At 42.8% G+C, this 21801-nt stretch overlaps 1 protein-coding gene across 2 annotated transcripts in view; it reads left to right on the top strand.

The window, feature by feature from the left end:
- The window catches only part of LOC146799914 (NACHT, LRR and PYD domains-containing protein 12-like), a 1343351-nt gene that overhangs the window by 224879 nt on the left and 1096671 nt on the right, over positions 1-21801 (top strand). Inside the window, exon 2 of one of the 2 annotated variants that reach the window (XM_085620847.1) lies at positions 8597-8647. The exons of the other annotated variant lie outside the window; for it this stretch is intronic. The gene's annotated coding sequence lies outside the window, so the exon portion shown is untranslated. The remainder of the gene's footprint in view (positions 1-8596; positions 8648-21801) is intronic. 2 annotated transcript variants of the gene reach the window in all.

Genomic DNA, 21801 nt, shown 5'->3' on the forward strand with positions numbered 1-21801 from the left:
AATCACTCCATTGGTCCTGAAGAAAGCCTCACGATCATCGCAGAAACTAGTAGATCTACACTTTTTAAGGGATATTGAGGCACATTCCTACCTCACACGTATCCCGACTATGTTTTTACTCATGTCATAGGACCCTGCAATTAAAACTTTTATAAGGGTATTTCCTAGAGACACTTTTATCTATTACTTTCACTTCACATAGCACTTCACTTTACACAAAATATCCTGCTCTGCTGTAAATCAGGCATTGAAGCACAGCTGGATTGCAACCACTTGTTGTCTGCGTTGTTCTTCCACGTACAGGTCGACAACCATGACCTCAACCTGTTAAGGACTTGTCCGCGTTGTTTTTTGTATATTACTCAGGGAAAGGGACAAGTACTAGTTACGTTTCCTTCCTCTCCTGTTGTTCTTTTGTATTAATACATTTCTTCAACATGAATCAGACAGTATAGCACAGATGAAAATCTGTTATCCTTCTTTATAAAAAATGATGAAATTCATTATTAATGTTCAGACCAGATATCACAGTTCTCAAGCGACATATACCTTTGGGCTTGCACTTGTCTGAAGCAGTTGGTCTTATGTCTACCCCTCTCATTCCCAATTACATGGTCTATGGCATGGAAAGTCACTTTTGTGTTCTCAGGGTGCATTGTGTGTATATGTGAGGCTACTGGATACCTCTTATCTTTATTTTTTATAGCCCGTACATGTTCGTGTATACGTGCTTTTAAACTGCGCACGCTACTGCCAACGTATGCTTTATTGCAGGCACACTTTATGAGATAGACTGAAGGTGTGGTATTGCAATTTATATAAGATTTAATTTTGAATTCTTTTAATTGTTATAGTGAAAATTAGATGTTTTATTCTCACCTAGACTACATATGCAACAATTGCCACAAATGAAAAAAACTCATGGCTTCTCTGGTAACCAAGTTTTGACAGCAGGCCTGAATTCTTTTACATAACTGGGATGAAGCATGTTTTTATAGTTCTTCCCTTTCCGTACACTACCTTAGGTTTTGTTGGAACAATCTCTGGGAGCAGAGCATTTGATGTCAGAAGGTGCCAATTCGTTCTGAGAATATTAAAAATGGGGCCACTGTAGATATTATATTCTGTTACGAATGCCACATATGTGTAACGTGTAGCTTCTTTATTTCGATTTCTTTTGGAAAGAGTTAGTTTCCTGTCCATTCAAATAATTTTTTTCTCTGCCTTTTGCAGGCAATCCTGGTCATAACCTCTTTGACCGAAGTTTCTCTTAATTGTTTCAACATTTTTCCTAAAGTTATGTTCCTCGCTACAGTTGCGTCGTGCTCTTACCATCTCACCAAAGGGGATGGCAGAAATTGTAGTTTTAGGATGGCAACTAGTAGCGTGAAGGACGCTATTACAAGCCGTAGACGTTCTGAAAATGTCGCTATGTGTGATATCTCCTTCTGCATATAGTCTGAGATCAAAAAACTCAATCTCCTGTTTGGAACTTTTGATGGTGAGCTTGACATTGAGCTTATTGTTATTGAGATATGTATAATATTGCTCAAGCTCTTCATTACTGCCCTTCCAAATCATGAAGACATCATCAATGTATCTTCCAAAAAATAGGATGTTGTCAATCCATTCACCTGCACCTGCGCCCCAGGCATGCTCCATCTCATACAACCCCATAAAGAGGTTCGCATAAGTGGTAGCAAACCTGGAGCCCATCGCAGTACCCTGTTTTTGTAGGAACCTCTCTCCATTGTGCATGAAGGCATTCTGTGTGAGGCTCAGCTCTGACATATTTAACAACATATGCATGTGTTGTAAGTGCTTTGCATTGTGTTTGTATAGGTAAAATATGTGTTGTAAGTGCTTTGCATTGCGTTTGTATAGGTAAAATCTCAACGCTCTTAAACCACAGTCTCTCTGAATACAGATATAGAGACTTTCCACATCCATGGTAACAAACGTGAAAATGTCCTGTTCCCATTTCAAATCCTCCAGTTTGCAGCTTAAGTCCCTGCTATCCCTCAAATAAGATGGTAGATTTAAAACAAAGGGCTGGAGAAAGGTATCAACATATTCTGCTATTCTTTCTGTAGGACCCCCATTGCCCGATATAATTGGCCTCTCTGGTGGGAACAGGCCCCCTTTATGTATCTTTGGAAGAACATAGATACAAGGATATCTAGAAGTTTGTGCTAAACCTATCAACTAGAGCACTGAATGAACAGGAGACCTCTGTGTTATGTAACGGTCTTAATTTGTGTGTGACTGATAGACCGTTATTTGAGAATATACACTTAGACCTATTTAAATTGGTGCGCAAACTCAAATTAAAGAAATATTTTGCTGAATAGCCATCTGTGCACCGTTTTATACCAGATACTGTTTGTGATTCCGAATTTACAATCTCTGATCTAAATGTTATTCATCTAATCACTACTCTACATGAAGAAGATGATTCAGGTGGGCTAATAGACTTTGCACATGGTCTTAACATATATGAGGATGTAACAGTAGACAGTGGTCTACGTCAAAAGTCTAAATTCATCCCCCCTAACATCACTAATTCCATCATTGATGAATTTGCACACAGAGTAACCCAAGAATTATACAAACTGGAGGACAATCATGAAATGAACAGTAAATGTGCACATCCCTTTAATTTGACCAAACAAGACAAAGAATTTGTGCCATCCATTAGAGATGATGTTAATCTGGTGGTCCGTGAAGTGGATAAAGGGGGCAACATTGTGTTAATGGATCGTGATGATTATTTGGCCAAAATTGACAGGCAACTTAGTCAAAGTGCCTGTTATGGAAAACTTATATCCAATACTACTGCAATGATTGAAAGGAAGATCAATGCCCAGCTAACGGACTGGCATGAGTCCTGCCTCATTACCGACTTAGAGTATAGGTATCTCTTGGCACAAAATTCTAGATATCCTTGTATCTATGTTCTTCCAAAGATACATAAAGGGGGACGGTTCCCACAAGGGAGGCCAATTATATCTGGCAATGACTGACTGAATATTTATAAAGCGCACTATTGCCAAGGCGTCTTGGCGCTGAGGTGTGTGTAAAACGGAAACAGCTGACAGATTTAGAGTTAGGTAAAAAGCCATGTTTTTATCTCTTTCCTGAAGACCGTCCTGCTGGACTGAAGTATCTGTACGGGGAGGGAATTCCACAGTTTAGCTGCTTAGAATGAGAAGTGTTTATCTCCCCACCTTACTCTTCTAATCTTGGGGAGGTGTACCAGTCCAGCATCAGTGGATTTTATGCTGCGTAGTGGCCCATAACTAGGAAATAATGATTGTAAATCCTCCACCCCTCCTCCATATAGGGCTTTGTGCACTAAGCAAAGAGCCTTGAAATCCACACACAGTCTTACTGGAAGCCAGTGAAGCTGCTTTACGCTAGCGGACGTAGGATGGTGTTTGGGTAAATTAAGGAATACTCGCGCTGCCGCATTTTGGAGTGATTGAAGTTTAGAGAACTGAGTTGCGCCTGCTCCCAGGTAAAGAGCATTACAATAGTCTACTCTCGATAGAACTAGAGCTCCAACCACTGTTTTCCTCAACGAGAAAGGGATGAAAGGAAGGATCTTACGCAGGTCTTTCAGCGTAAAAAAGCAGGCTGAGGATACTTGGTTTATTTGTGGGGCAAGCGTTAGATCTTTATCAATCAAGAAGCCTAGGTTCCTAGCCTTGGACACCGGAGCAGGGCATGTTCCAGCTTTAGAGGGCCACCATAGTTGGCTCCAAACCAAAGGTTTCTGACCGAACTCTACAACCTCGTTTTTTTCCGTATTAAGTTTTAAGGAGTTGGTGTTCATTCAGGACATCCGTACTGTGAAACTGTTCAGCTGTTGTGTCCACACTGTGCGTTACTGACACTACTAACTGGGTGTCATCCGCCTACGACACAAGCATAAGACCGTGGCTTTTTATTAATCTGGCTAAAGGGGCAACGTATATATTAAACATAGTCGGGGACAAGGCCGAACCCTGGTGAACTCCACCTGGGAGAAAGAACATTTCTGACTGAAGTTCATCCCAGTGGATTAATTGTTTCCTGGATGCCAAGAATGATGTTAGTAGGGCTAAGGCTTTATCCCTGATACCGACAGCCTTCAGCCTTCGTACTAATACCACATGGTTTACGGTGTCGAAAGCTGTGGTTAGGTCAAGCAATATAAGAGCGGCCCTCCCACCACCATCCATCACCTTGCGGATCTCTTCTGCCGCCATGATCAGGGCTGACTCAGTAGAGTGCTGAGATCTAAAGCTATGCTGAGTGGAATCAAGGATGTTATTTTGATTAAGATATACCGTCAGGTCAGAGTTCATAGCTTTCTCCAAAATTTTGGAGTGTAGAGGTAGGCAGGAGATCGGGCTGTAGTTTTTAGTCTCCAAGAGATCACGCGTGTTTTTTTTGTATAGGTCGGATACAAGCCTTTTTCCAGCTCAATGGAAAGACCCTTGAGCTTGTGATTTGATTTAATAACAGTGTTAGGGATGTGCTGATCTCCTCCGGTACCAGATGTAAGATGTGTGGGGGTAGGGATCAAGGGGAGACCCAGACTTGGTTTGCAACAATATGTCTGCCACTTGTTCTTCTCCTAATGTGGAGAACCGAGTTAGACTACATTGGGATACATTATCTTCCTGTCCCTCCAGGAAGTTCATCAATGGGGGTCCAACAGAAAGAATAGCAGAATATGTTGGTACCTTTCTCCAGCCTTTTGTATTAAATCTACCGTCTTATTTGAGGGATAGCAGGGACTTAATCTGCAAACTGGAGGATTTGAAATGGGAAAGGGAAATTTTCACGCTTGTTACCATGGATGTGGAAAGTCTCTATACCTGTATTCAGAGAGACTGTGGTTTAAGGGCGTTGAGATTTTACCTATACAAACGCAATGCAAAGCACTTACAACATACACATATGTTGTTACACATGTCAGAGCTGATCCTGACACAGAATGCCTTCATGCACAATGGTGAGTGGTTCCTACAAAAACAGGGTACTACGATGGGCTCCAGGTTTGCTCCATCTTATGCGAACCTCTTTATGGGGTTGTATGAGTTGGAGCATGCCTGGGCCTCAGGTGCAGGTAAATGGATTGACAACATCCTATTTTTGGAAGATACATTGATGATGTCTTCCTGATTTGGAAGGGCGGTAATGAAGAGCTTGAGCAATATTATACATATCTCAATAACAATATCTTCAATGTCAACCTCACCATCAAAAGTTCTAAACAGGAGATTGAGTTTTTAGATCTCAGACTATATGCAGAAGGAGATATCACACATAGCGACATTGTCAGAAAGTCGACGGCTTGTAATAGCGTCCTTCACACCACTAGTTGCCATCCTAAAACTACCATTTCTGCCATCCCCTTTGGTGATATGGTAAGAGCACGACACAACTGTAGCGAGGAACACAACTTTAGGAAAAATGTTGAAACAATTAAGAGAAACTTCGGTCAAAGAGGTTATGACCAGGATTGCCTGCAAATGGCAGAGTAAAAAATCATTCGAATGGGCAGGAAACTAACTCTTTCTAAAAGAAATCGAAATAAAGAAGCTACACGTTACACAGATGTGGCATTCATAACAGAATATAATATCTACAGTGGCCACATTTTTAATATTCTCAGAAAAAATTGGCACCTTCTGACATCAAACGCTCTGCCCCCAGAGATTGCTCCAACAAAACCTAAGGTAGTGTACAGAAAGGAAAGAACTATAAAAAACATGCTTTGTCCCAGTTATATAAAAGAATTCAGGCCCTCTGTCAAAACTTGGTTATCAGAGAAGCCATGTGGTTTTTTCATTTGTGGCAATTGTTGCATATGTAGTCTATGTGAGAATAAAACATCTAGTTTTCACTATAACAATTCAAAGGTATTCAAAATTAAATCCTACATAAATTGCAATACCACACATACAGTCTATCTCATAAAGTGTGCCTGCAATAAAGCATACATTTGCAGTAGTGTGCGCTGTTTAAAAGCACGTATACAAGAACATGTACAGGTTATAAAAAATAAATATTAGAGGTATCCAGTAGCCTCACAAATACACACAATGCACCCCGAGAACACAAAGGGGACTTTCCATGCCATAGACCATGTAATTGGGAATGAGAGGGGTGGAGATAAGACCAACTATCTCAGACAAGTGGAAGCCCGAAGGATATGTCGCTTGAGAACTGTGATGTTTGGTCTGAACATTAACAATGAATTTGATCATTTTTTATAAAGAAGGGTAACAGATTTTCATCTGTGCTATACTGTCTGGTTCATGTTGAAGAAATGTATTAATATTGATGGTGCCCTATTTTCTGTAATAAGGTTTATTATGGCTTTGTAAACCACTGTGTCAACTCACCTATATCAGTAATGCATTATTATCATGTGACACTTTCGTGGGTGACCAAAGTATGAGAATCAAGATAATCTAACATGTTACCTAAGTTCAGGTAGTACTCTACCCAGGACATATGGATAATTGACTTGCAAAAATTGCCTCCGTAGTCCATGCAATATTCAGTATGGAAATTCAATATGTATAAGGAACTCAGAGAGGGCATATGTATTGCCACTCGTACCTCTCTTAAATTGTGTTTACTGGTTTATTGTGTCACCACTGTCAGCAAGCAATATGGAAATCGAACATGCATAAGTAACTCAGAGAGGGCAAGTGATATGGAAATTCAATGTGCATAAGGAACTCAGAGTGGGCATATGCATTGCTACTCACAACATTCTCAAATTGTGTCAGCAAGTAATAAGGCACTGACACCAGTTGTGTGCTCAATCCTTGTGATGGGTTGAGCTATAGATATTACCTGGTCATCGTTTGATAATGTGGTGTTACTCTTAAATGTGTTTATATAGTACATTTTTTAACGGCTGATTCTCTTTACCAAGTCAGATTGTGAGGCCTCACATTCGTCTTTGTTGATTTCAATTATATATTTGCATCCTTTCAAAATTTTGTATTTGAAATTGCAATGATAATTAGTTTATCGAACCATTACTGACAGCAAACAACTCAGTGATGGTAGCTGTCACCATTCAGAGCCTTTGACATCATTTGACCTGTATGGTTTACTAGATTATGCGGTATGATTTTTATCTTTAGTGTCGATACATGACATTATAAAATGGATGATCTTTTTCACTGTGTCAGACTGTGAGGTCTTACAGTCGCCATTTTCTGATTCCAACTACATACTCGCGTCCTTTTGTAACTTTGAATTAAATATAGCAATGATCATTGTATTATTTAGCACTTACTGTTTGAAAGAAACTTATCGGATGCAATTGTTGAGTTCTCAGAATCTCGACATCATTTAACTTGCGTGTTACAGTAGATTATCGTCTGGCATTACAGTGTAATTTCGACTTCTTACGTGGGTATAGAGACACTACAAAATGGACCATCCTTTCTCACAGCCTTCAACTGCAAGGATCATCAATCGCCCTTGTCGATGTCGGTAGCACATTGCCAGTACACCGGTGCATGGCATTCATTCTGAGTATATATATACGGGTCTACCGAGGGGCTCGCTTCTGACCTATGTTTTATTCCAGACTTCAGTTCGCGCCGCAGAGTTACACTTTATTCGTAAGTCATTATCGATTAATAATGTACACTCATAAACTTCTAGTGTAGATTAAACATGTGCATAAACTTTAATTTAATTGTTTTTGGAATGCGATTTGGTCTGTAGATTTTATTTTTGTGCTAGCCACATTACTAAAGGCACTTTTAAATTTAAGGAACTGTTTATGTCAATGCGACAGTATGCAATTTTTAAAATGGCGACCGTTCTCACATAGTTACGCGATCCCTAGCATGACCGACACAACCTAGCATTACTGTGCAGTCGCCTAAATACTTAACGGGTAATATTAGGATACACATACACTTCTCTATTATGATTTTGGAGTCGGGTCGACTACACTCTGCTAATATAGCAGAAAATTCAACGTTCAATGGTCTCTGTTTGATGGAGAATGTGAGACAATTTAGAGTAGAAAAACGTCTGTTGTTGCCAGATAACACACATGGTGACACACACGCAGCAATTCATATTGGTAAAAATTGGCCTCTGTTGTTATTTGATGAGAGACGGGATGCCACTTGCGTACCTATTCACAATTGCAACCGTAACTGTTGGGTTGCCTTCAATGATACCCTTATTTTTAACATCTTGTTTATCTGAGCTACTGGATAGTAGCACATATAGTTTAGTGGTATTAGGATAATATATATGCCTTGTTATTCTGTAGACTTAGTCACAATACGAAGCCGCAAGTGATGCACAAGTTAGTGCTTGCTGCCACGAAGCATGTGGTTTCACTTGGGTCATTCTTGATTATGTTGTTATAGTAGTTTTTTGGCTTTGGGCCTAGCCGCCAGATTTAGAATAAGACAGTGTGTGTAAACATGCGTAAGATGGCACACGTTGCTTCAGCTAATGTTTATATTCGATAATTCGCTTAAACCAATGTCTTATCACCATGACCATCGTAAACCGTATAGAAACAATTTGAGTTTATTCTTCATCTTTTTTACAGATTTTTGGTTACTTAACATCCCTATGTACCTCAGTACCCACGACACATAAGGTATGCTGGATTTTGCTTTCTAATTCTATTTTTTTTGTGAACTAATGTAGTTATGTTCTGCGTCTAACTAATTTTGGAATATTAAATTAGTCTCTCCTCCTAAAAATAAAAATATATAACATTTTTGCAGATTCTCCTTATAAAAGCACTTATTTTGCCAATAAATTTGTTGTGTAACGTTCATGTGGATTACTTAAACACATAACAGGTATGCTTGATCAATTATAATACTTTGTAGTTAGTAAAAGATGTTTGTAAGTTATTTGTTCTGATTAAAACAAAGGACAATTGGCTGCGTCTAATCATCATGCAATTGAGTATACAACTGAGACAATGACAGGTGTAATAATATAATACGGACATGAATGATGTATTTTCTTACATTCAACAACGATGGCTATGGGATTGAGTGCACAGGTTTGCCTCTCTTTTGTATTTATTCATGTTACCATCTACATCAAATCATAGTGATGTTATTCACGTTTTATAATAATAGTTTAGGTCTAGTTCACTTCTTAGCAATATTCTCCCTGTTCTAAATCTCTGTAATAGATTGGAAATAAATCTGAGGTGTCTTCCTATGAATATGCTAGAAATGATCTGAAGCTTATTTCGGTTACATCAGCACTTTTCTGATGACTACATCACAAGTCTGGGTCATTCTGTTTGTTAAAATTATGAAAATTTTGTTTTTTAATTGTGTATACTAATGTCTGTTTTGTATGCATTTTTGAAGAAGTCCCGTTGGGGCGAAACGCGCCGCGTCGGCTTTGAATTCTGTGTTGTGTTTTTAACAAAAGAATCATGAACAAAAGAATAAAAGAATAAAGGAAGAATATATTTCTAGTAACCTGATGGCTTATTTGACTCTTTTGGAAGACTCCGTGTTAAAGCTCAATTATTGACTTCTATGTGCTACTGTACATTTTTGAATCTGTGCATGAAAATAGATGTGTGCTGAACCAGCTTGTTCTCTGTGTTTTTGGTTTCCCAATCAGTGGGGACATAGAACGGTCACGTTCCCGGCTCTTAGCACCACATTTCTGTTCTAACTACCATACACTAGACTGACTGGTGCAGGTCTTTAGTGCCTCGACCTCCAGCTTTCTGTTGTACATCTTGTCACTATGTTATGTTATTGAGAATTTGTAGAGCGCTCGTCACCAACAGGTCTCTTGGCTCTAATGTTTCCCCTTGGAGTCACCGATTAGAAAGGTTTAGGTCTTGCTGTAAGCTTGGGTGAAAAGCCATGTCTTCAAAATTTTCCTGAAGCGCAGATGGTCTGTCTCTAGTCTCAATTAGGTGGGCAGGGCGTTCCAAAATTTGGGTCCCTGTATTGAGAAGCGCAATCCTCTCGTTTGTTTACGTCTGAACCCCGGAACAACCAGTCGATTCTTGTGCATGGATCTTAAGGTGCGCTGTGGAGAGTACCTTTGAATTTTTGAGGATATGTACTTTTTGCCAGTACCATGTAAAGCTTTGAACAGTATGCAACCTGTTTTAAACATGGAGCGCTGCTCCACTGGGAGCCAGTGCAGCTCTTTTAGCAGAGACTTGACGTGACAGCGTCTACCTTGTTGATAGATAATTTTAGCTGCCTGATTTTGTATCAGCTGCACTGGAGGCATGGGTAGATTGCATTAGCGTAATCGATTTTTCATAGGATCAAGTCAATGCTGATTTGAATGCTGGCCTTTCTGCTGAAAAACCTTCAGATTTTTCCTAGTTTCCGCAGTTGGAAAAACCAGGCAGAGGTGACCCCCCCAATCTGCATGCTCATGGTGAGATCTGAATCCATATGTATGCCTAGGCTCTGTAGCGAATTCTTAGGGGCAGAAGGAGGTCCTAACTCTGCGGGCCAGTGGGCAGGAGTCCAGTGCTGAAATTTGTTGTTAGGGATGGTGATTTAAATTTTATTCGGAGTTTAGTTTTAATTGATTTTTGTTCATCCAATTTCTGATGAACAGCATGGTATTCATGAGGAATGCCTTGGAGTCATTGATGGAGAAAAACAACTGCATATCGTCAGCATAGTTGTAAATCTGGACGCTCATCTGACGGAGCGTGACAATAAGGGGGCGAATATATACATTAAAGAGCTGCGGGGACAAGGAAGAGCCCTGCGGTACTCCGCATTTCAGGTTGACAATGCGGGATTTGTAAGGCGAGAGCCACACTGACTCTTTCCGATCCTCTAGGATGGATTGAAACCAATTTAGGACAGCACCTCTGAGACCTGCTGCAGCAATACGTTCCACCAAGATGTCATGGTTGGCGGTATTGAACGCCACAGACAGGTCCAGGAGAATCAAGGCTTGAGTACAATCTTCATCAGCCTTTCCTTTTAGGTCATCCATGACGGATAGAATAATAGATTCAGTAGAATGGGATGAGAGAAACCCTGCCTGATGTGAGTCTAAAAAGTTGGTGCCTTCTATAAAGGTGCTTAGAAGCTTGGCTACATGTGTCTCTAATATTTTGGCCGGGAAGGGAAGGAGGGATTTAGGCCTATAGTTGTCCAGCCTCTGGGGGTCAACACCTTGTTTTTTCTGAAGTGGAATGATCACTGCTTCTTTAAAAGCTTATGGAACTGTCCCTTGGGTTACGGAAAGATTCAGTAGAGAGAGAATGGTCTCTGGGAATGCTGCAAAGATAGGTTTTTGTATGTGGGGGGATAGGCATCATTTGGAGAGCCTGAGTTTACTCTGTTTTGAAGTTCCAAGAACAGTTCTCTGCCTAGACATGAGAGGGTGGCCATGGAGTTGGTGTTGGTATTTCCTATCGATCTTCCACGTCCTTATGGTTGGTATCTATGGATTCCTGAATTTTCTTAATTTTATCTAAGAAAAAAGAGTTTAGGTTGTTACATAATTTCCGTGTGGCAGGGATAGGCGGGTCACATGATCGGGGTTGGATAGCTCCTGTACTGTGTTAAAAATATTTTTAGTTTTATTATTTGAGTTTAATGCTTTGTTGAAGAAAAATATTTTTTTCACCTCCAGAATGGCTTTTTTGTAGGCCATTAGGTTTGTCTTGTAATGTTCTCTAGATTCAGTTGAGTAGGTGTTTCGCCATTTCCTTTCCGCCTGACGTGTTCTGAGTTTTTTGGTGATTTTAGGTCAGCAGCACTAGAGACACACTCCAAACAATCCCGTACAGCTCTTGAACTTGCACATCAATCCCAGGCCACCAGAAGTACAACCTGATTCTCTCCTTAGTTTTGGGAATCCCTTGGTGCCCTTGATGTCCGAACTGAATGATTTTATCCCGGACCTCTATCTGGGAGACACTAATCGCGTGCCCCTCCAAAGAAGAACATCCTTGACAGAAAGTTTGTCATGCACATTCTAGTTTTTCTGGACTTCATCACTCACAATATTCTTATGGGATCAACCACTAGAAGTCTTATTGACTCCTTGTAACACCTTTTCTTCTGCATACAAATTCTTTCCAAACCTCTTTGCTAATCACCCCTTAAGGGATTTTGCAAAAACACTAAAATCCTCCATGTCCCAAAGGTCTTCCTTTGAATCACCCTCACTCTCAGTCTGTGTAGAAACAAGTCATTACAGACAGTCAGCTTTGTTCTCAGTCCCAGGAATAAACTCAACCCTGAAGTCGTACACCTGTAACGCGACCACCCACTTACAGATGAGTGAGAAAATGGCATCCAAACCTTTTTAGAGAACACTTCCTTAAAGGGTTTATGATCAGATCTGACCACAAATGTTCCGTCCCAGAGAAAGGTCTTGAGCTTTCTAACAGCCCAGTATATACAAAGGGCCTCCTTCACAGTTACAGAGTAGTGGTTTTCAGGCCCCACTAAAGCCCTAGACAAAAACGTTTCCTCCCTTCTCTCTTTAATTTGTTTCAAGACTACACCCAATCCCTTGGCATTTATAAGTTTTGTATAGCGCGAATAACACCCCAGAGGGTAACAGAGCGCTTCACAGTAGTGGGATGGGGGACAAAGTAAGGAAACATTGAGGTAAGAGGGCTAACATGATGAGCTAATAACATTGTACATAAATGCTAGCAGGAACGGTACGGCAAAACGTTACTTAATAGGTAAGGCCAAGAGTCACAGACAATACAATTGTTAGGGAAACAACCAAAAGGGACCTTTCGACAACAGATGAGCCATACTCAATTAAGGCAGGAACTTGTTCATTAGGATTGTTTTTACTTCATGTTTGAACGCAGCCGTGTAGGGGATTCTGCGAATTTCCGGTGGGAGAGAGTTCCAGGTCTTAGTTGCCGCGCATGAGAAGACTTTGATTCTTGTTTTCTTTTTGCGAAAAGTCTGCGGTTTGAGTAGCAATGAGTTATCACTTCTGGAAGGTCTAACACCGCCTTATATTTCTAGTTTTTGAGCCAGGTATCCAGGTGATTTGAGGTGGAGGGCTTTGTGCGTCAAACATGCAATCTTCAAGTGTATTCTTGCTTCGTGGGGTAACCACTTTAAAGATCTTAAGGTAGGGGAAATGTGATCGTTTCTTTTTGTGCCAGTGATCAGTCTAGCCGCGGCATTCAGTAAAGCCCTAATCAGGGCTAAAGTATATTTAGGGAGGCCAGAGAGCGTTGCACTTCCATGGTCTAGCCTCGGTAGGACAAGTGCTTGTACCACCTGCTTGAAGTCCTCTTGGGGGAGGAATGGTTTTAGGTTTCTAAGAATCCTTATTTGGTGATTCACACCCTTGCACATCATACTAATATTTTTCTTCATATTCAAGTGTGAGTCAAGGGTGATTCCAAGAGATTTTGCTGAATCAGTGATAACCGAGGAGCAGTTGAAGGTAGTTAGGTGTTTCATCCAGAGGTCGATCTTGAGGGTGTGCTTAGGAGGGGAAATGAGAAGGAGTTCTGTTTTGGTGGTGTTCAGCAAGGGATGGTTTTCAGTTAGCCAGTTTTGGATAGTCGTCAAGGAGGAGCTGAGTGAGATGAAATCTTCAGAAGAGTTGATTTTCAGAAAAAGTTGCATGTCATCCGCATACATATGAAAAAGAATGTTCATTGATGATAGAACATTCGCTAGTTGTTCCAGGAAAATATTAAAGAGTATAGGAGAAAGGGCAGAACCTTCCGGAACCCCCATGGAAACTGCAGACGGATGGGATAGGGTATGGTTCACCTTAACTCTTTGGTATCTATTGTGAAGGAAGGAAGAGAACCATTCCAGTACCAAGCCAGAGAGGCCCATGCTGTGTTCTAGTATAGCTAGAAGGTTATCGTGATTAGCCATGTCGAATGCAGAAGAGAGATCAAGGAGGATTAAGAGGCAGGATTCGTTATGGTCTAGCATGTTTAAAATGTCATCAATGATGTGAGTGAGTGCCGATTCAGTACTGTGACCACTCTTAAAGCCAGATTGGTATGGATCCAGGAGATTGAATGTCTCGATGTGCGAGCAAAGTTGCGATTGGACACATTTTTTCTAAGAGCTTAGCCAGAGTTGGGATGTTTGAGATGGGGCGCAAGTTGTTGAGATCAGATCTGTCTGCATCAGTTTTTTTTAGAATAGGTGAGACCTGAGCTGCTTTTAGACATTCGGGATCTTGCCTTGAGATAAAGAGGCGTTAACAATTTTAGTCCAGAGAGGGATGAGGGCCTCCTTGATTTCTTTAAAGACAACAGGAGGTAGTGGGTTGCTAAAGTGATCAGAGGGGTTAATGCTACGCATCGGGCATGTGTGACAAGGGTGAACTGCCTCCCAGTGTTGAAACGTTGCAAAGAGGGCGCATTGCACAGTGTCTTTTTGAAGTCTTGAAATTCAGAATTGCAACTAACACACCGAGAGAACTTACCACTCTTCTTTAAAAGTGTTCTCATGGTATAAGCACAACTAGCAAACCTGGGTACTAACTTTTTAAAATAGTCGGCCATGTCCAAAAAGGTAACTAAGCTATCCCTGCAATTTTGAGTGGAAATTCATCAATAGTCTTAACTATTTGATTCTTGGGTTTAGCACCATCTGTGGTACGTTTGTGTCCTAGATACTTAATCTTGGAGAGATTAAACTTACATTTATTCTGCCTTAAGGTAAGGTCCCTCTCTTTCCAAAACCTGCTTAACTCTGTCGTCATGCTTCTCTTGAGTAGCGCCGAACAATAAAACATCATCTTGGTTAATCTTAACCCCAGAAACACCACGCAAGACATCTTCCATGGCACTCTGAAACACTGAGGCAGCCGATTTTAACCCACAGGGTAACCTTGTCAATTTGAAGATACTAAAAGGAGTAATAAATGAGGTCAGAATCATAGAGGCGTCATCTAATTTAATTTGATGATATGCAGCCCCGAGGTCTTGTGTTGAAGAAACTATGGCACCATCAAGTAATGCTAGCAGTTCCACAATTTTGGGGAGTGGGTAATTATCTGTAACCACATTCTTATTAAGACCCCATAAATCCACACAGAGCCCTATTTTGCCAGAGGATGACAGGCACAAACCACTCAGTCGCCTCCGTCTCACCAATGATGCCCTCACTTTTCAACTTTTTAAGCTCAGGAAGCATGGAGTCATGCAGGGCTAGAGGCACACCCCGTACTTTGCAGGACACTGGCACAGCCCTATCTTTGATCACATTTGTATGAGTGTAGTCACTGAGACAACCCAGCAAAACATCCAGAGCATCTTGGTGGACCCAACTTATGATACTATATCCTTTACATGAGATGTAAACCTTTCCCACAGTAAAATGGCCTTTATACTCCAGATAGCCCCAAAAATATCTTAACAGTTTTATTTGCTGACCGCTATCAGCCAGAGGTTTAATATCAGGCATCAGTAGCTGAACTTTCCATTTACGTTTCTCTAAAAATAAAAAAAATCTTTAGGACAAGCGAGATCTTGGCACCGGAATCAAATAACATCCTGACAGACTGATCATTCACTAACACATCAATGGGGCCTTTTTTATGGTGATCTCTTTGAAGCACTACCTCACTGTAGTGTGGGTTGACCACGCCCTATGTACAACGCTAAGTTAGCATAACCTCGATGGCTGTTAGAAAGCCAGCTTGCTGCTTCTGCTGCTTTTGCACGCGACACTGTTGTTACATGTTATTCATTCGAGAACTGCTGACTCGACTTTGCTTCACATGAGAACCGTCTGTTGTTTAACATCCTTAACAGCGAGCTGTGACCTTGGTCTGTACACCGTGTAAGGAACGAGTCTGGGTCACTAGACGGGGCAGGTTGTTGTGTTCAGGTTGATCGTACCACTTCTTAGCCATAACATACATACAGCTGCCAATACCTGAAAGACGAGCCCTTTAATATTGCAGAGCAGCATGTTTTCTGTTACATTCGAAACGAAGAGCTGTTGCAGGAGAGAGCCTAGCTGATCCTGTGATGTGATTCCACTAAGCTGATCTATAAGGTATGGGGTCCTCCATGCAAGCCTAAGAGACCTTCTATTAGTCTAATAATACCTTATTAGTTGCTAGAGAAAGGAGGGTGATTGCTTTCCACTGTCATTATTATTATGATTGCTCCTTTCATTTTCTATGGTATTGTAACAATGCTGATGGTGCTGATCCTAACCATTTGTCTGCTTGTGTTAGCCAAAGTACTGCATCTTAGGACGCGAGGTTTATAAAATAAACTCTTTAAACTTTACCGTGTCTTTGTTATTCTGTTGTGGACTGATATATAGCTACCAACGGGTATTTCGGATTCCCACCACTCCTGAGAGTATCTAAGTCGCTTGTTCTGGGTTGTCTATACATTGGGACCGCCGAGCTAAATCTCGGATAACGAATGTGACACTAAGCTAGTCGGATAGGGGTTCTTAGTTCTGAGGGGAGTTTCTGGTACACCACAATTCTCTGAGGTCCTGGTTTCCTGCGCATAGTTCTGTGCATAAGCAGAATCCCTGCAACATCACCACATTGCAAATCACCATATTCACAGTCACTACTCTCATCAAACCCCACCTTCTTCACACGTTTCGCTTTTTGGAATGATTTGTAGTACTTACCAAAGTGTCCTGTCTTGCCACGTCTGCGAAACTTGACTGAAATGGCACATCGAGAACACTTCCCTTTAACCATCTTCCTGTTGTCAACGGATGGGGAATTGCCTAAATTGGTTGATGAATTGTCTATTTTTTTCACAGAGGTCCCAGCTATAGTGTGCACCTTCTCGTAGCAATCTACGCCATAATCTTTTCTAACACCTCAACACAGGCAAGAGAGTGTTCAATTTGCTTTGCCACGAGCAATACCTCATCTAATTTGAGAATGTCTTTCTGTCACAGCTCATCTTTAATCTTTTCTATGTTGCAGCCCAACATACAAAGGTTACGTATTTGCTCTTTCAACAAGCCTTCAGACTTGCAAGTAGCTCCTGACTTACGCAAATCTGTGACATAAGTCTCAACCAATTCCTGTGCCTTTTGCATACATCTACCAAAATGGTAGCGCTCCAAGATCGCACTTACTTTCAGTCGATAGTGCTTATCTAATTTAGCCAAGCATATCGTGAACTCATTAAGATTGTCAGTATCACTTCCACGTAGGTCAAATAAATGTTCGAAGACCTCTTGGCCTGCAGGTGCTAAGCAATGCAGCAACATGGAAGTCTTCCTCTCGGCACTTAGTGAAACACCACGTACAGTGCATGATGCACGAAGACCTTTTTCCACTTGGAACACCTAATGGGTGGTTAACCTGGATTAGACAAAAAGAAGGGCGGAGGCATAAAATTCTGCTTCATTATGAGAAAAATAGTAATTTGATACCAGAGCACAAGCCTAGGACCTAAATATCACAACACCGGTGTGCGACTTCCACACCCGAGACTATAAACATACCATCACCCTGGTGTGCGGTTCACACCCAAAATGCACCTGAAAAATTAAAGAATACCATCCTCACACTAAGAGATCAAAGTACCCGCTTACAACTAGGAGTTCTTGAAACTATGCAATTATGAAAAGGTTCAGCCACTCAACTATTAAGCAATGAAAGATGTTTAAAAAGGAATGGTGTGTGCGTCACTTTTGTAAATACACCAGCAGATTTGCAGCAATACAGAAGACGTGATGTCACCATTCACCAAAGTTCATTGAAATGAGCAAAGTGATATGCAGAAAGGGTGTGCCCGGGCTGTGGCCTCCACAGTGCTGAGGAGGGAGTGGCCCGCGGTGCACAGAGACTAAACTCCTTTCTGGGTGCCATGCTCTGCTGTCGAACCCCACCTTCCGGAGAGACTCCTCCCTGACACTAACAGAATTCACTTTATTTGTTCGGGATTTCTTTGAGCGCCACTGCGTGTCTTTGATTTGATCTCGGATGTACTTTTATTATTTATTATTATTATTCCATTTGGGTGCCGTGGAGGAGGGGCCGACGGGACAGGTGCAGCGCCCCCACAGGGCTGCTGCGCCTCGTGGCGCTACAGAGGGCGCGGACCTTACAGGTGACTAAGCGCCCACCACCTGCCCGGGGAAGAAGGCATCTCGGCAAAGAGAACAAACGTGTGGCTGAGCCGGTGAGTGAGATGGGTGCTGAGGAGACCCAGCGCAGCCCCTAAGAGGGGAAAGAGAGGCCCTCACCGGAGACAGGAGCGGCAGACTCAGGTGAGGGATCCTCGGCATAGGGATGGAGGAAAGGGCCTCTGTCACCTCGATCCACAAAGCCAGGTGATGCAGGACGTAGTTGGGGGCTTCACCCAGCTCCGCAGTCTCCAGCTTTATTTAACATTCTCTTTTCTTGGGAGGGAGGGGTGGGGGGGGAAGCAGGCCGCTGACAAAGACTTTGTGTGAAAAAGGCTGCTTTATTGGAACAGGTGCACATTACAATTTTAAAACCTTGGCAAACAGCCTTCCAAAACGAAACCTCAGTAAATAAAACATATACCTAACCCCACACCCCGCCCCCTCCCCTAAATTTCTTCGAACCCGCCCCTGCCCGTACATTACAACATTACAACAATATCAAACATTACATTCCTGTATAACCCCATCAAAAATCTCTAAATACAAACCTTCCGTTAACCAAACTCCCCTGCCTGCCCCTTTACAGCTATCGATCACCCAAACTGTGGAACCGAACTAAACTTAACCAACCTATCCTTTCCCTGTCGAAAACCCAACTCAACAAATAAATCAACCAACCTCCGGCAAAACTGTCAAAATTCATATAACCCCCGCCACCCAGAAAGAAAGGGGTGGTGTAACCACTAACCACCCCTCTTTATGCCCCCCCAACAGAGAAAAACCTTTAGACGCCTTGACCATGATTCTGCACGTTCACACATCGGGACAGAACTTCCCTAATTTCGAGCAAATATAGATCCATGCCCATCCTTGACAAATGCACACCATCACCCCGAAAAAACTCCACCGCCTCAAAGCGGATTTCTTTGTGAGTCACTCTCCCGAAACCCAAACTGCGGCAAAATCTAGAAATCTCCGCATTCACCTTCTTCCGTGCCCTGTCAATAGCTCTGGGGTTCAAAGCCCCTCTCCACACCCTCCGCGGGACCAATTCCGTCCATAGCACATGGCAACCCGACCAACGCTCCTTCAACAAGGCCAAATCCCTCTTCATTGCCCGCAATAAGACCACCCCTTTGATGCCACAAAGATCATTCTCGCCCAAATGTATCAACAGAATATCAGGGCATTGGCCCCTCACCATGGCATTATTCAAACACGGAATAAGCTCCCTCCAAAGCATTCCCCCTTTTCCTCTCCAGATAATCTGAAAAAGACGTTCATTGAACCCCAACATTCCCCCGAAATAACTTTTGCACACTTGTACATGTGCCCACTTGATGAATGAATGCCCTACAATCCACACCGTCAATTCCTTCGCGTGGGGCCCAGCCACAGAACCTGAAAAGAGAAAAAAGAATGAGACTCACAAACAGGGGGTTGACGCATGCGCCTCTACTGCATTAACTTTCACATATTTATGAAAACAGTCCGATGACCAGCGCCCTAGCCGCATGATGTCACCCTGAGACTAACCCCGGTTATGCACTTCAGTTGCCGCCCCGATCCTAAAAGAATGAGTCCCAAACTGAGCCCCGTCCAAACCAATCCGCTGCAACCCTTTGCGCAAAACCATATGCAGCTGATAATCTGTGACACGGGAGCCATTCATATGTTTAAAAACCAAATCGCTCCCATCTCCCCCCGATAGGATTTTCCATTGCTTTGCCAAACGCAGCGGACAAGTACAACTGGGGGTTCCTGCCTCTAACCACACCCCCTTACCAACACCCCTCTGATCCGTTTTTGAACTGGACAGCCAAATGTTCACACCTGTGTCCGTAAAGAACACCTCCTGCCAGCAAATGCCCCGCTTTACTTTGGTCCCAAGGAGCTCAGAAACCCGAAAAGCCCCAAAAAACATGAACACCATAAGGGTAGCAAACAACAATGCCTCAAAATCGTCCCTGCAAACTACATGCAAAACTTCCAACAAACGTGCTAACGTCTGCCAAGAAATAGGTGAGCGAGACATAAGAGCCCCTCCCCGCTCCCTAGCCCAGCCCTCAAGCATCCGCCTTCCTATTTCCCCAGCAGAAGGGGAATAACCCCCAAAAAGCTTACCCATGAAGGAAATACCCGCCAACTTCCCAGCAATAGTAACTCTAGACAAACCTTTCTCAATGAGGTCCAAGATAAACTGCACAACATCCTCTGAACTGCGCCAAGACTCCTCCCTCCTACAAGCTCCAGATGCCAAAAATTCCCTCCACGCCAAAGCATATGCTGCACGCGTGGAAACGGACAGAGAACCTACCACCAGTTGAAATACCCTACGTTATGCAAAAGTTGGTCGCACACTGCTCGTCACACCAGCAAGTTGCCCCAAAGGACTGTGGTAAATGTAGTGGCGACGGCGGGTACGCCTATGCCACGATGTGTAAAAAGAACAGTATGTGTTGCATTAGCCATCCCTGGACACGTGTTTCGAGGTAGTTGCCTCTCGTCAGCAGGGAGCAGGTCAGTGTAAAGGGGTGCCGTGTGGACTGCCAAAATGTAATTAAAACAGGTCAAGTACCTCTCATGGCGCGCAGGTGCAGATCCAAGGCTCGTCAGCCCGTTGGCTCAAGGGAGCCGTAATAAATTATGCAAAAGTTGGTCGCACACTGCTCGTCACACCAGCAGGTTGCCCCAAAGGACTGTGGTAAATGTAGTGGCGACGGCGGGTACGCCTATGCCACGATGTGTAAAAAGAACAGTATGTGTTGCGTTAGCCATCCCTGGACACGTGTTTCGAGGTAGTTGCCTCTCGTCAGCAGGGAGCAGGTCAGTGTAAAGGGGTGCCGTGTAGACTGCCAAAATGTAATTAAAACAGGTCAAGTACCTCTCATGGCGCGCAGGTGCAGATCCAAGGCTCGTCAGCCCGTTGGCTCAAGGGAGCCGTAATAAATTATGCAAAAGTTGGTCGCACACTGCTCGTCACACCAGCAAGTTGCCCCAAAGGACTGTGGTAAATGTAGTGGCGACGGCGGGTACGCCTATGCCACGATGTGTAAAAAGAACAGTATGTGTTGCGTTAGCCATCCCTGGACACGTGTTTCGAGGTAGTTGCCTCTCGTCAGCAGGGAGCAGGTCAGTGTAAAGGGGTGCCGTGTGGACTGCCAAAATGTAATTAAAACAGGTCAAGTACCTCTCATGGCGCGCAGGTGCAGATCCAAGGCTCGTCAGCCCGTTGGCTCAAGGGAGCCGTAATAAATTATGCAAAAGTTGGTCGCACACTGCTCGTCACACCAGCAAGTTGCCCCAAAGGACTGTGGTAAATGTAGTGGCGATGGCGGGTACGCCTATGCCACGATGTGTAAAAAGAACAGTATGTGTTGCGTTAGCCATCCCTGGACACGTGTTTCGAGGTAGTTGCCTCTCGTCAGCAGGGAGCAGGTCAGTGTAAAGGGGTGCCGTGTGGACTGCCAAAATGTAATTAAAACAGGTCAAGTACCTCTCATGGCGCGCAGGTGCAGATCCAAGGCTCGTCAGCCCGTTGGCTCAAGGGAGCCGTAATAAATTATGCAAAATTGGTCGCACACTGCTCGTCACACCAGCAAGTTGCCCCAAAGGACTGTGGTAAATGTAGTGGCCACGGCGGGTACGCCTATGCCACGATGTGTAAAAAGAACAGTATGTGTTGCGTTAGCCATCCCTGGACACGTGT

The sequence above is a fragment of the Triturus cristatus genome, chromosome 8, assembly GCF_964204655.1.
Source record: "Triturus cristatus chromosome 8, aTriCri1.1, whole genome shotgun sequence".
In the NCBI taxonomy this organism is placed as follows: domain Eukaryota; kingdom Metazoa; phylum Chordata; class Amphibia; order Caudata; family Salamandridae; genus Triturus; species Triturus cristatus.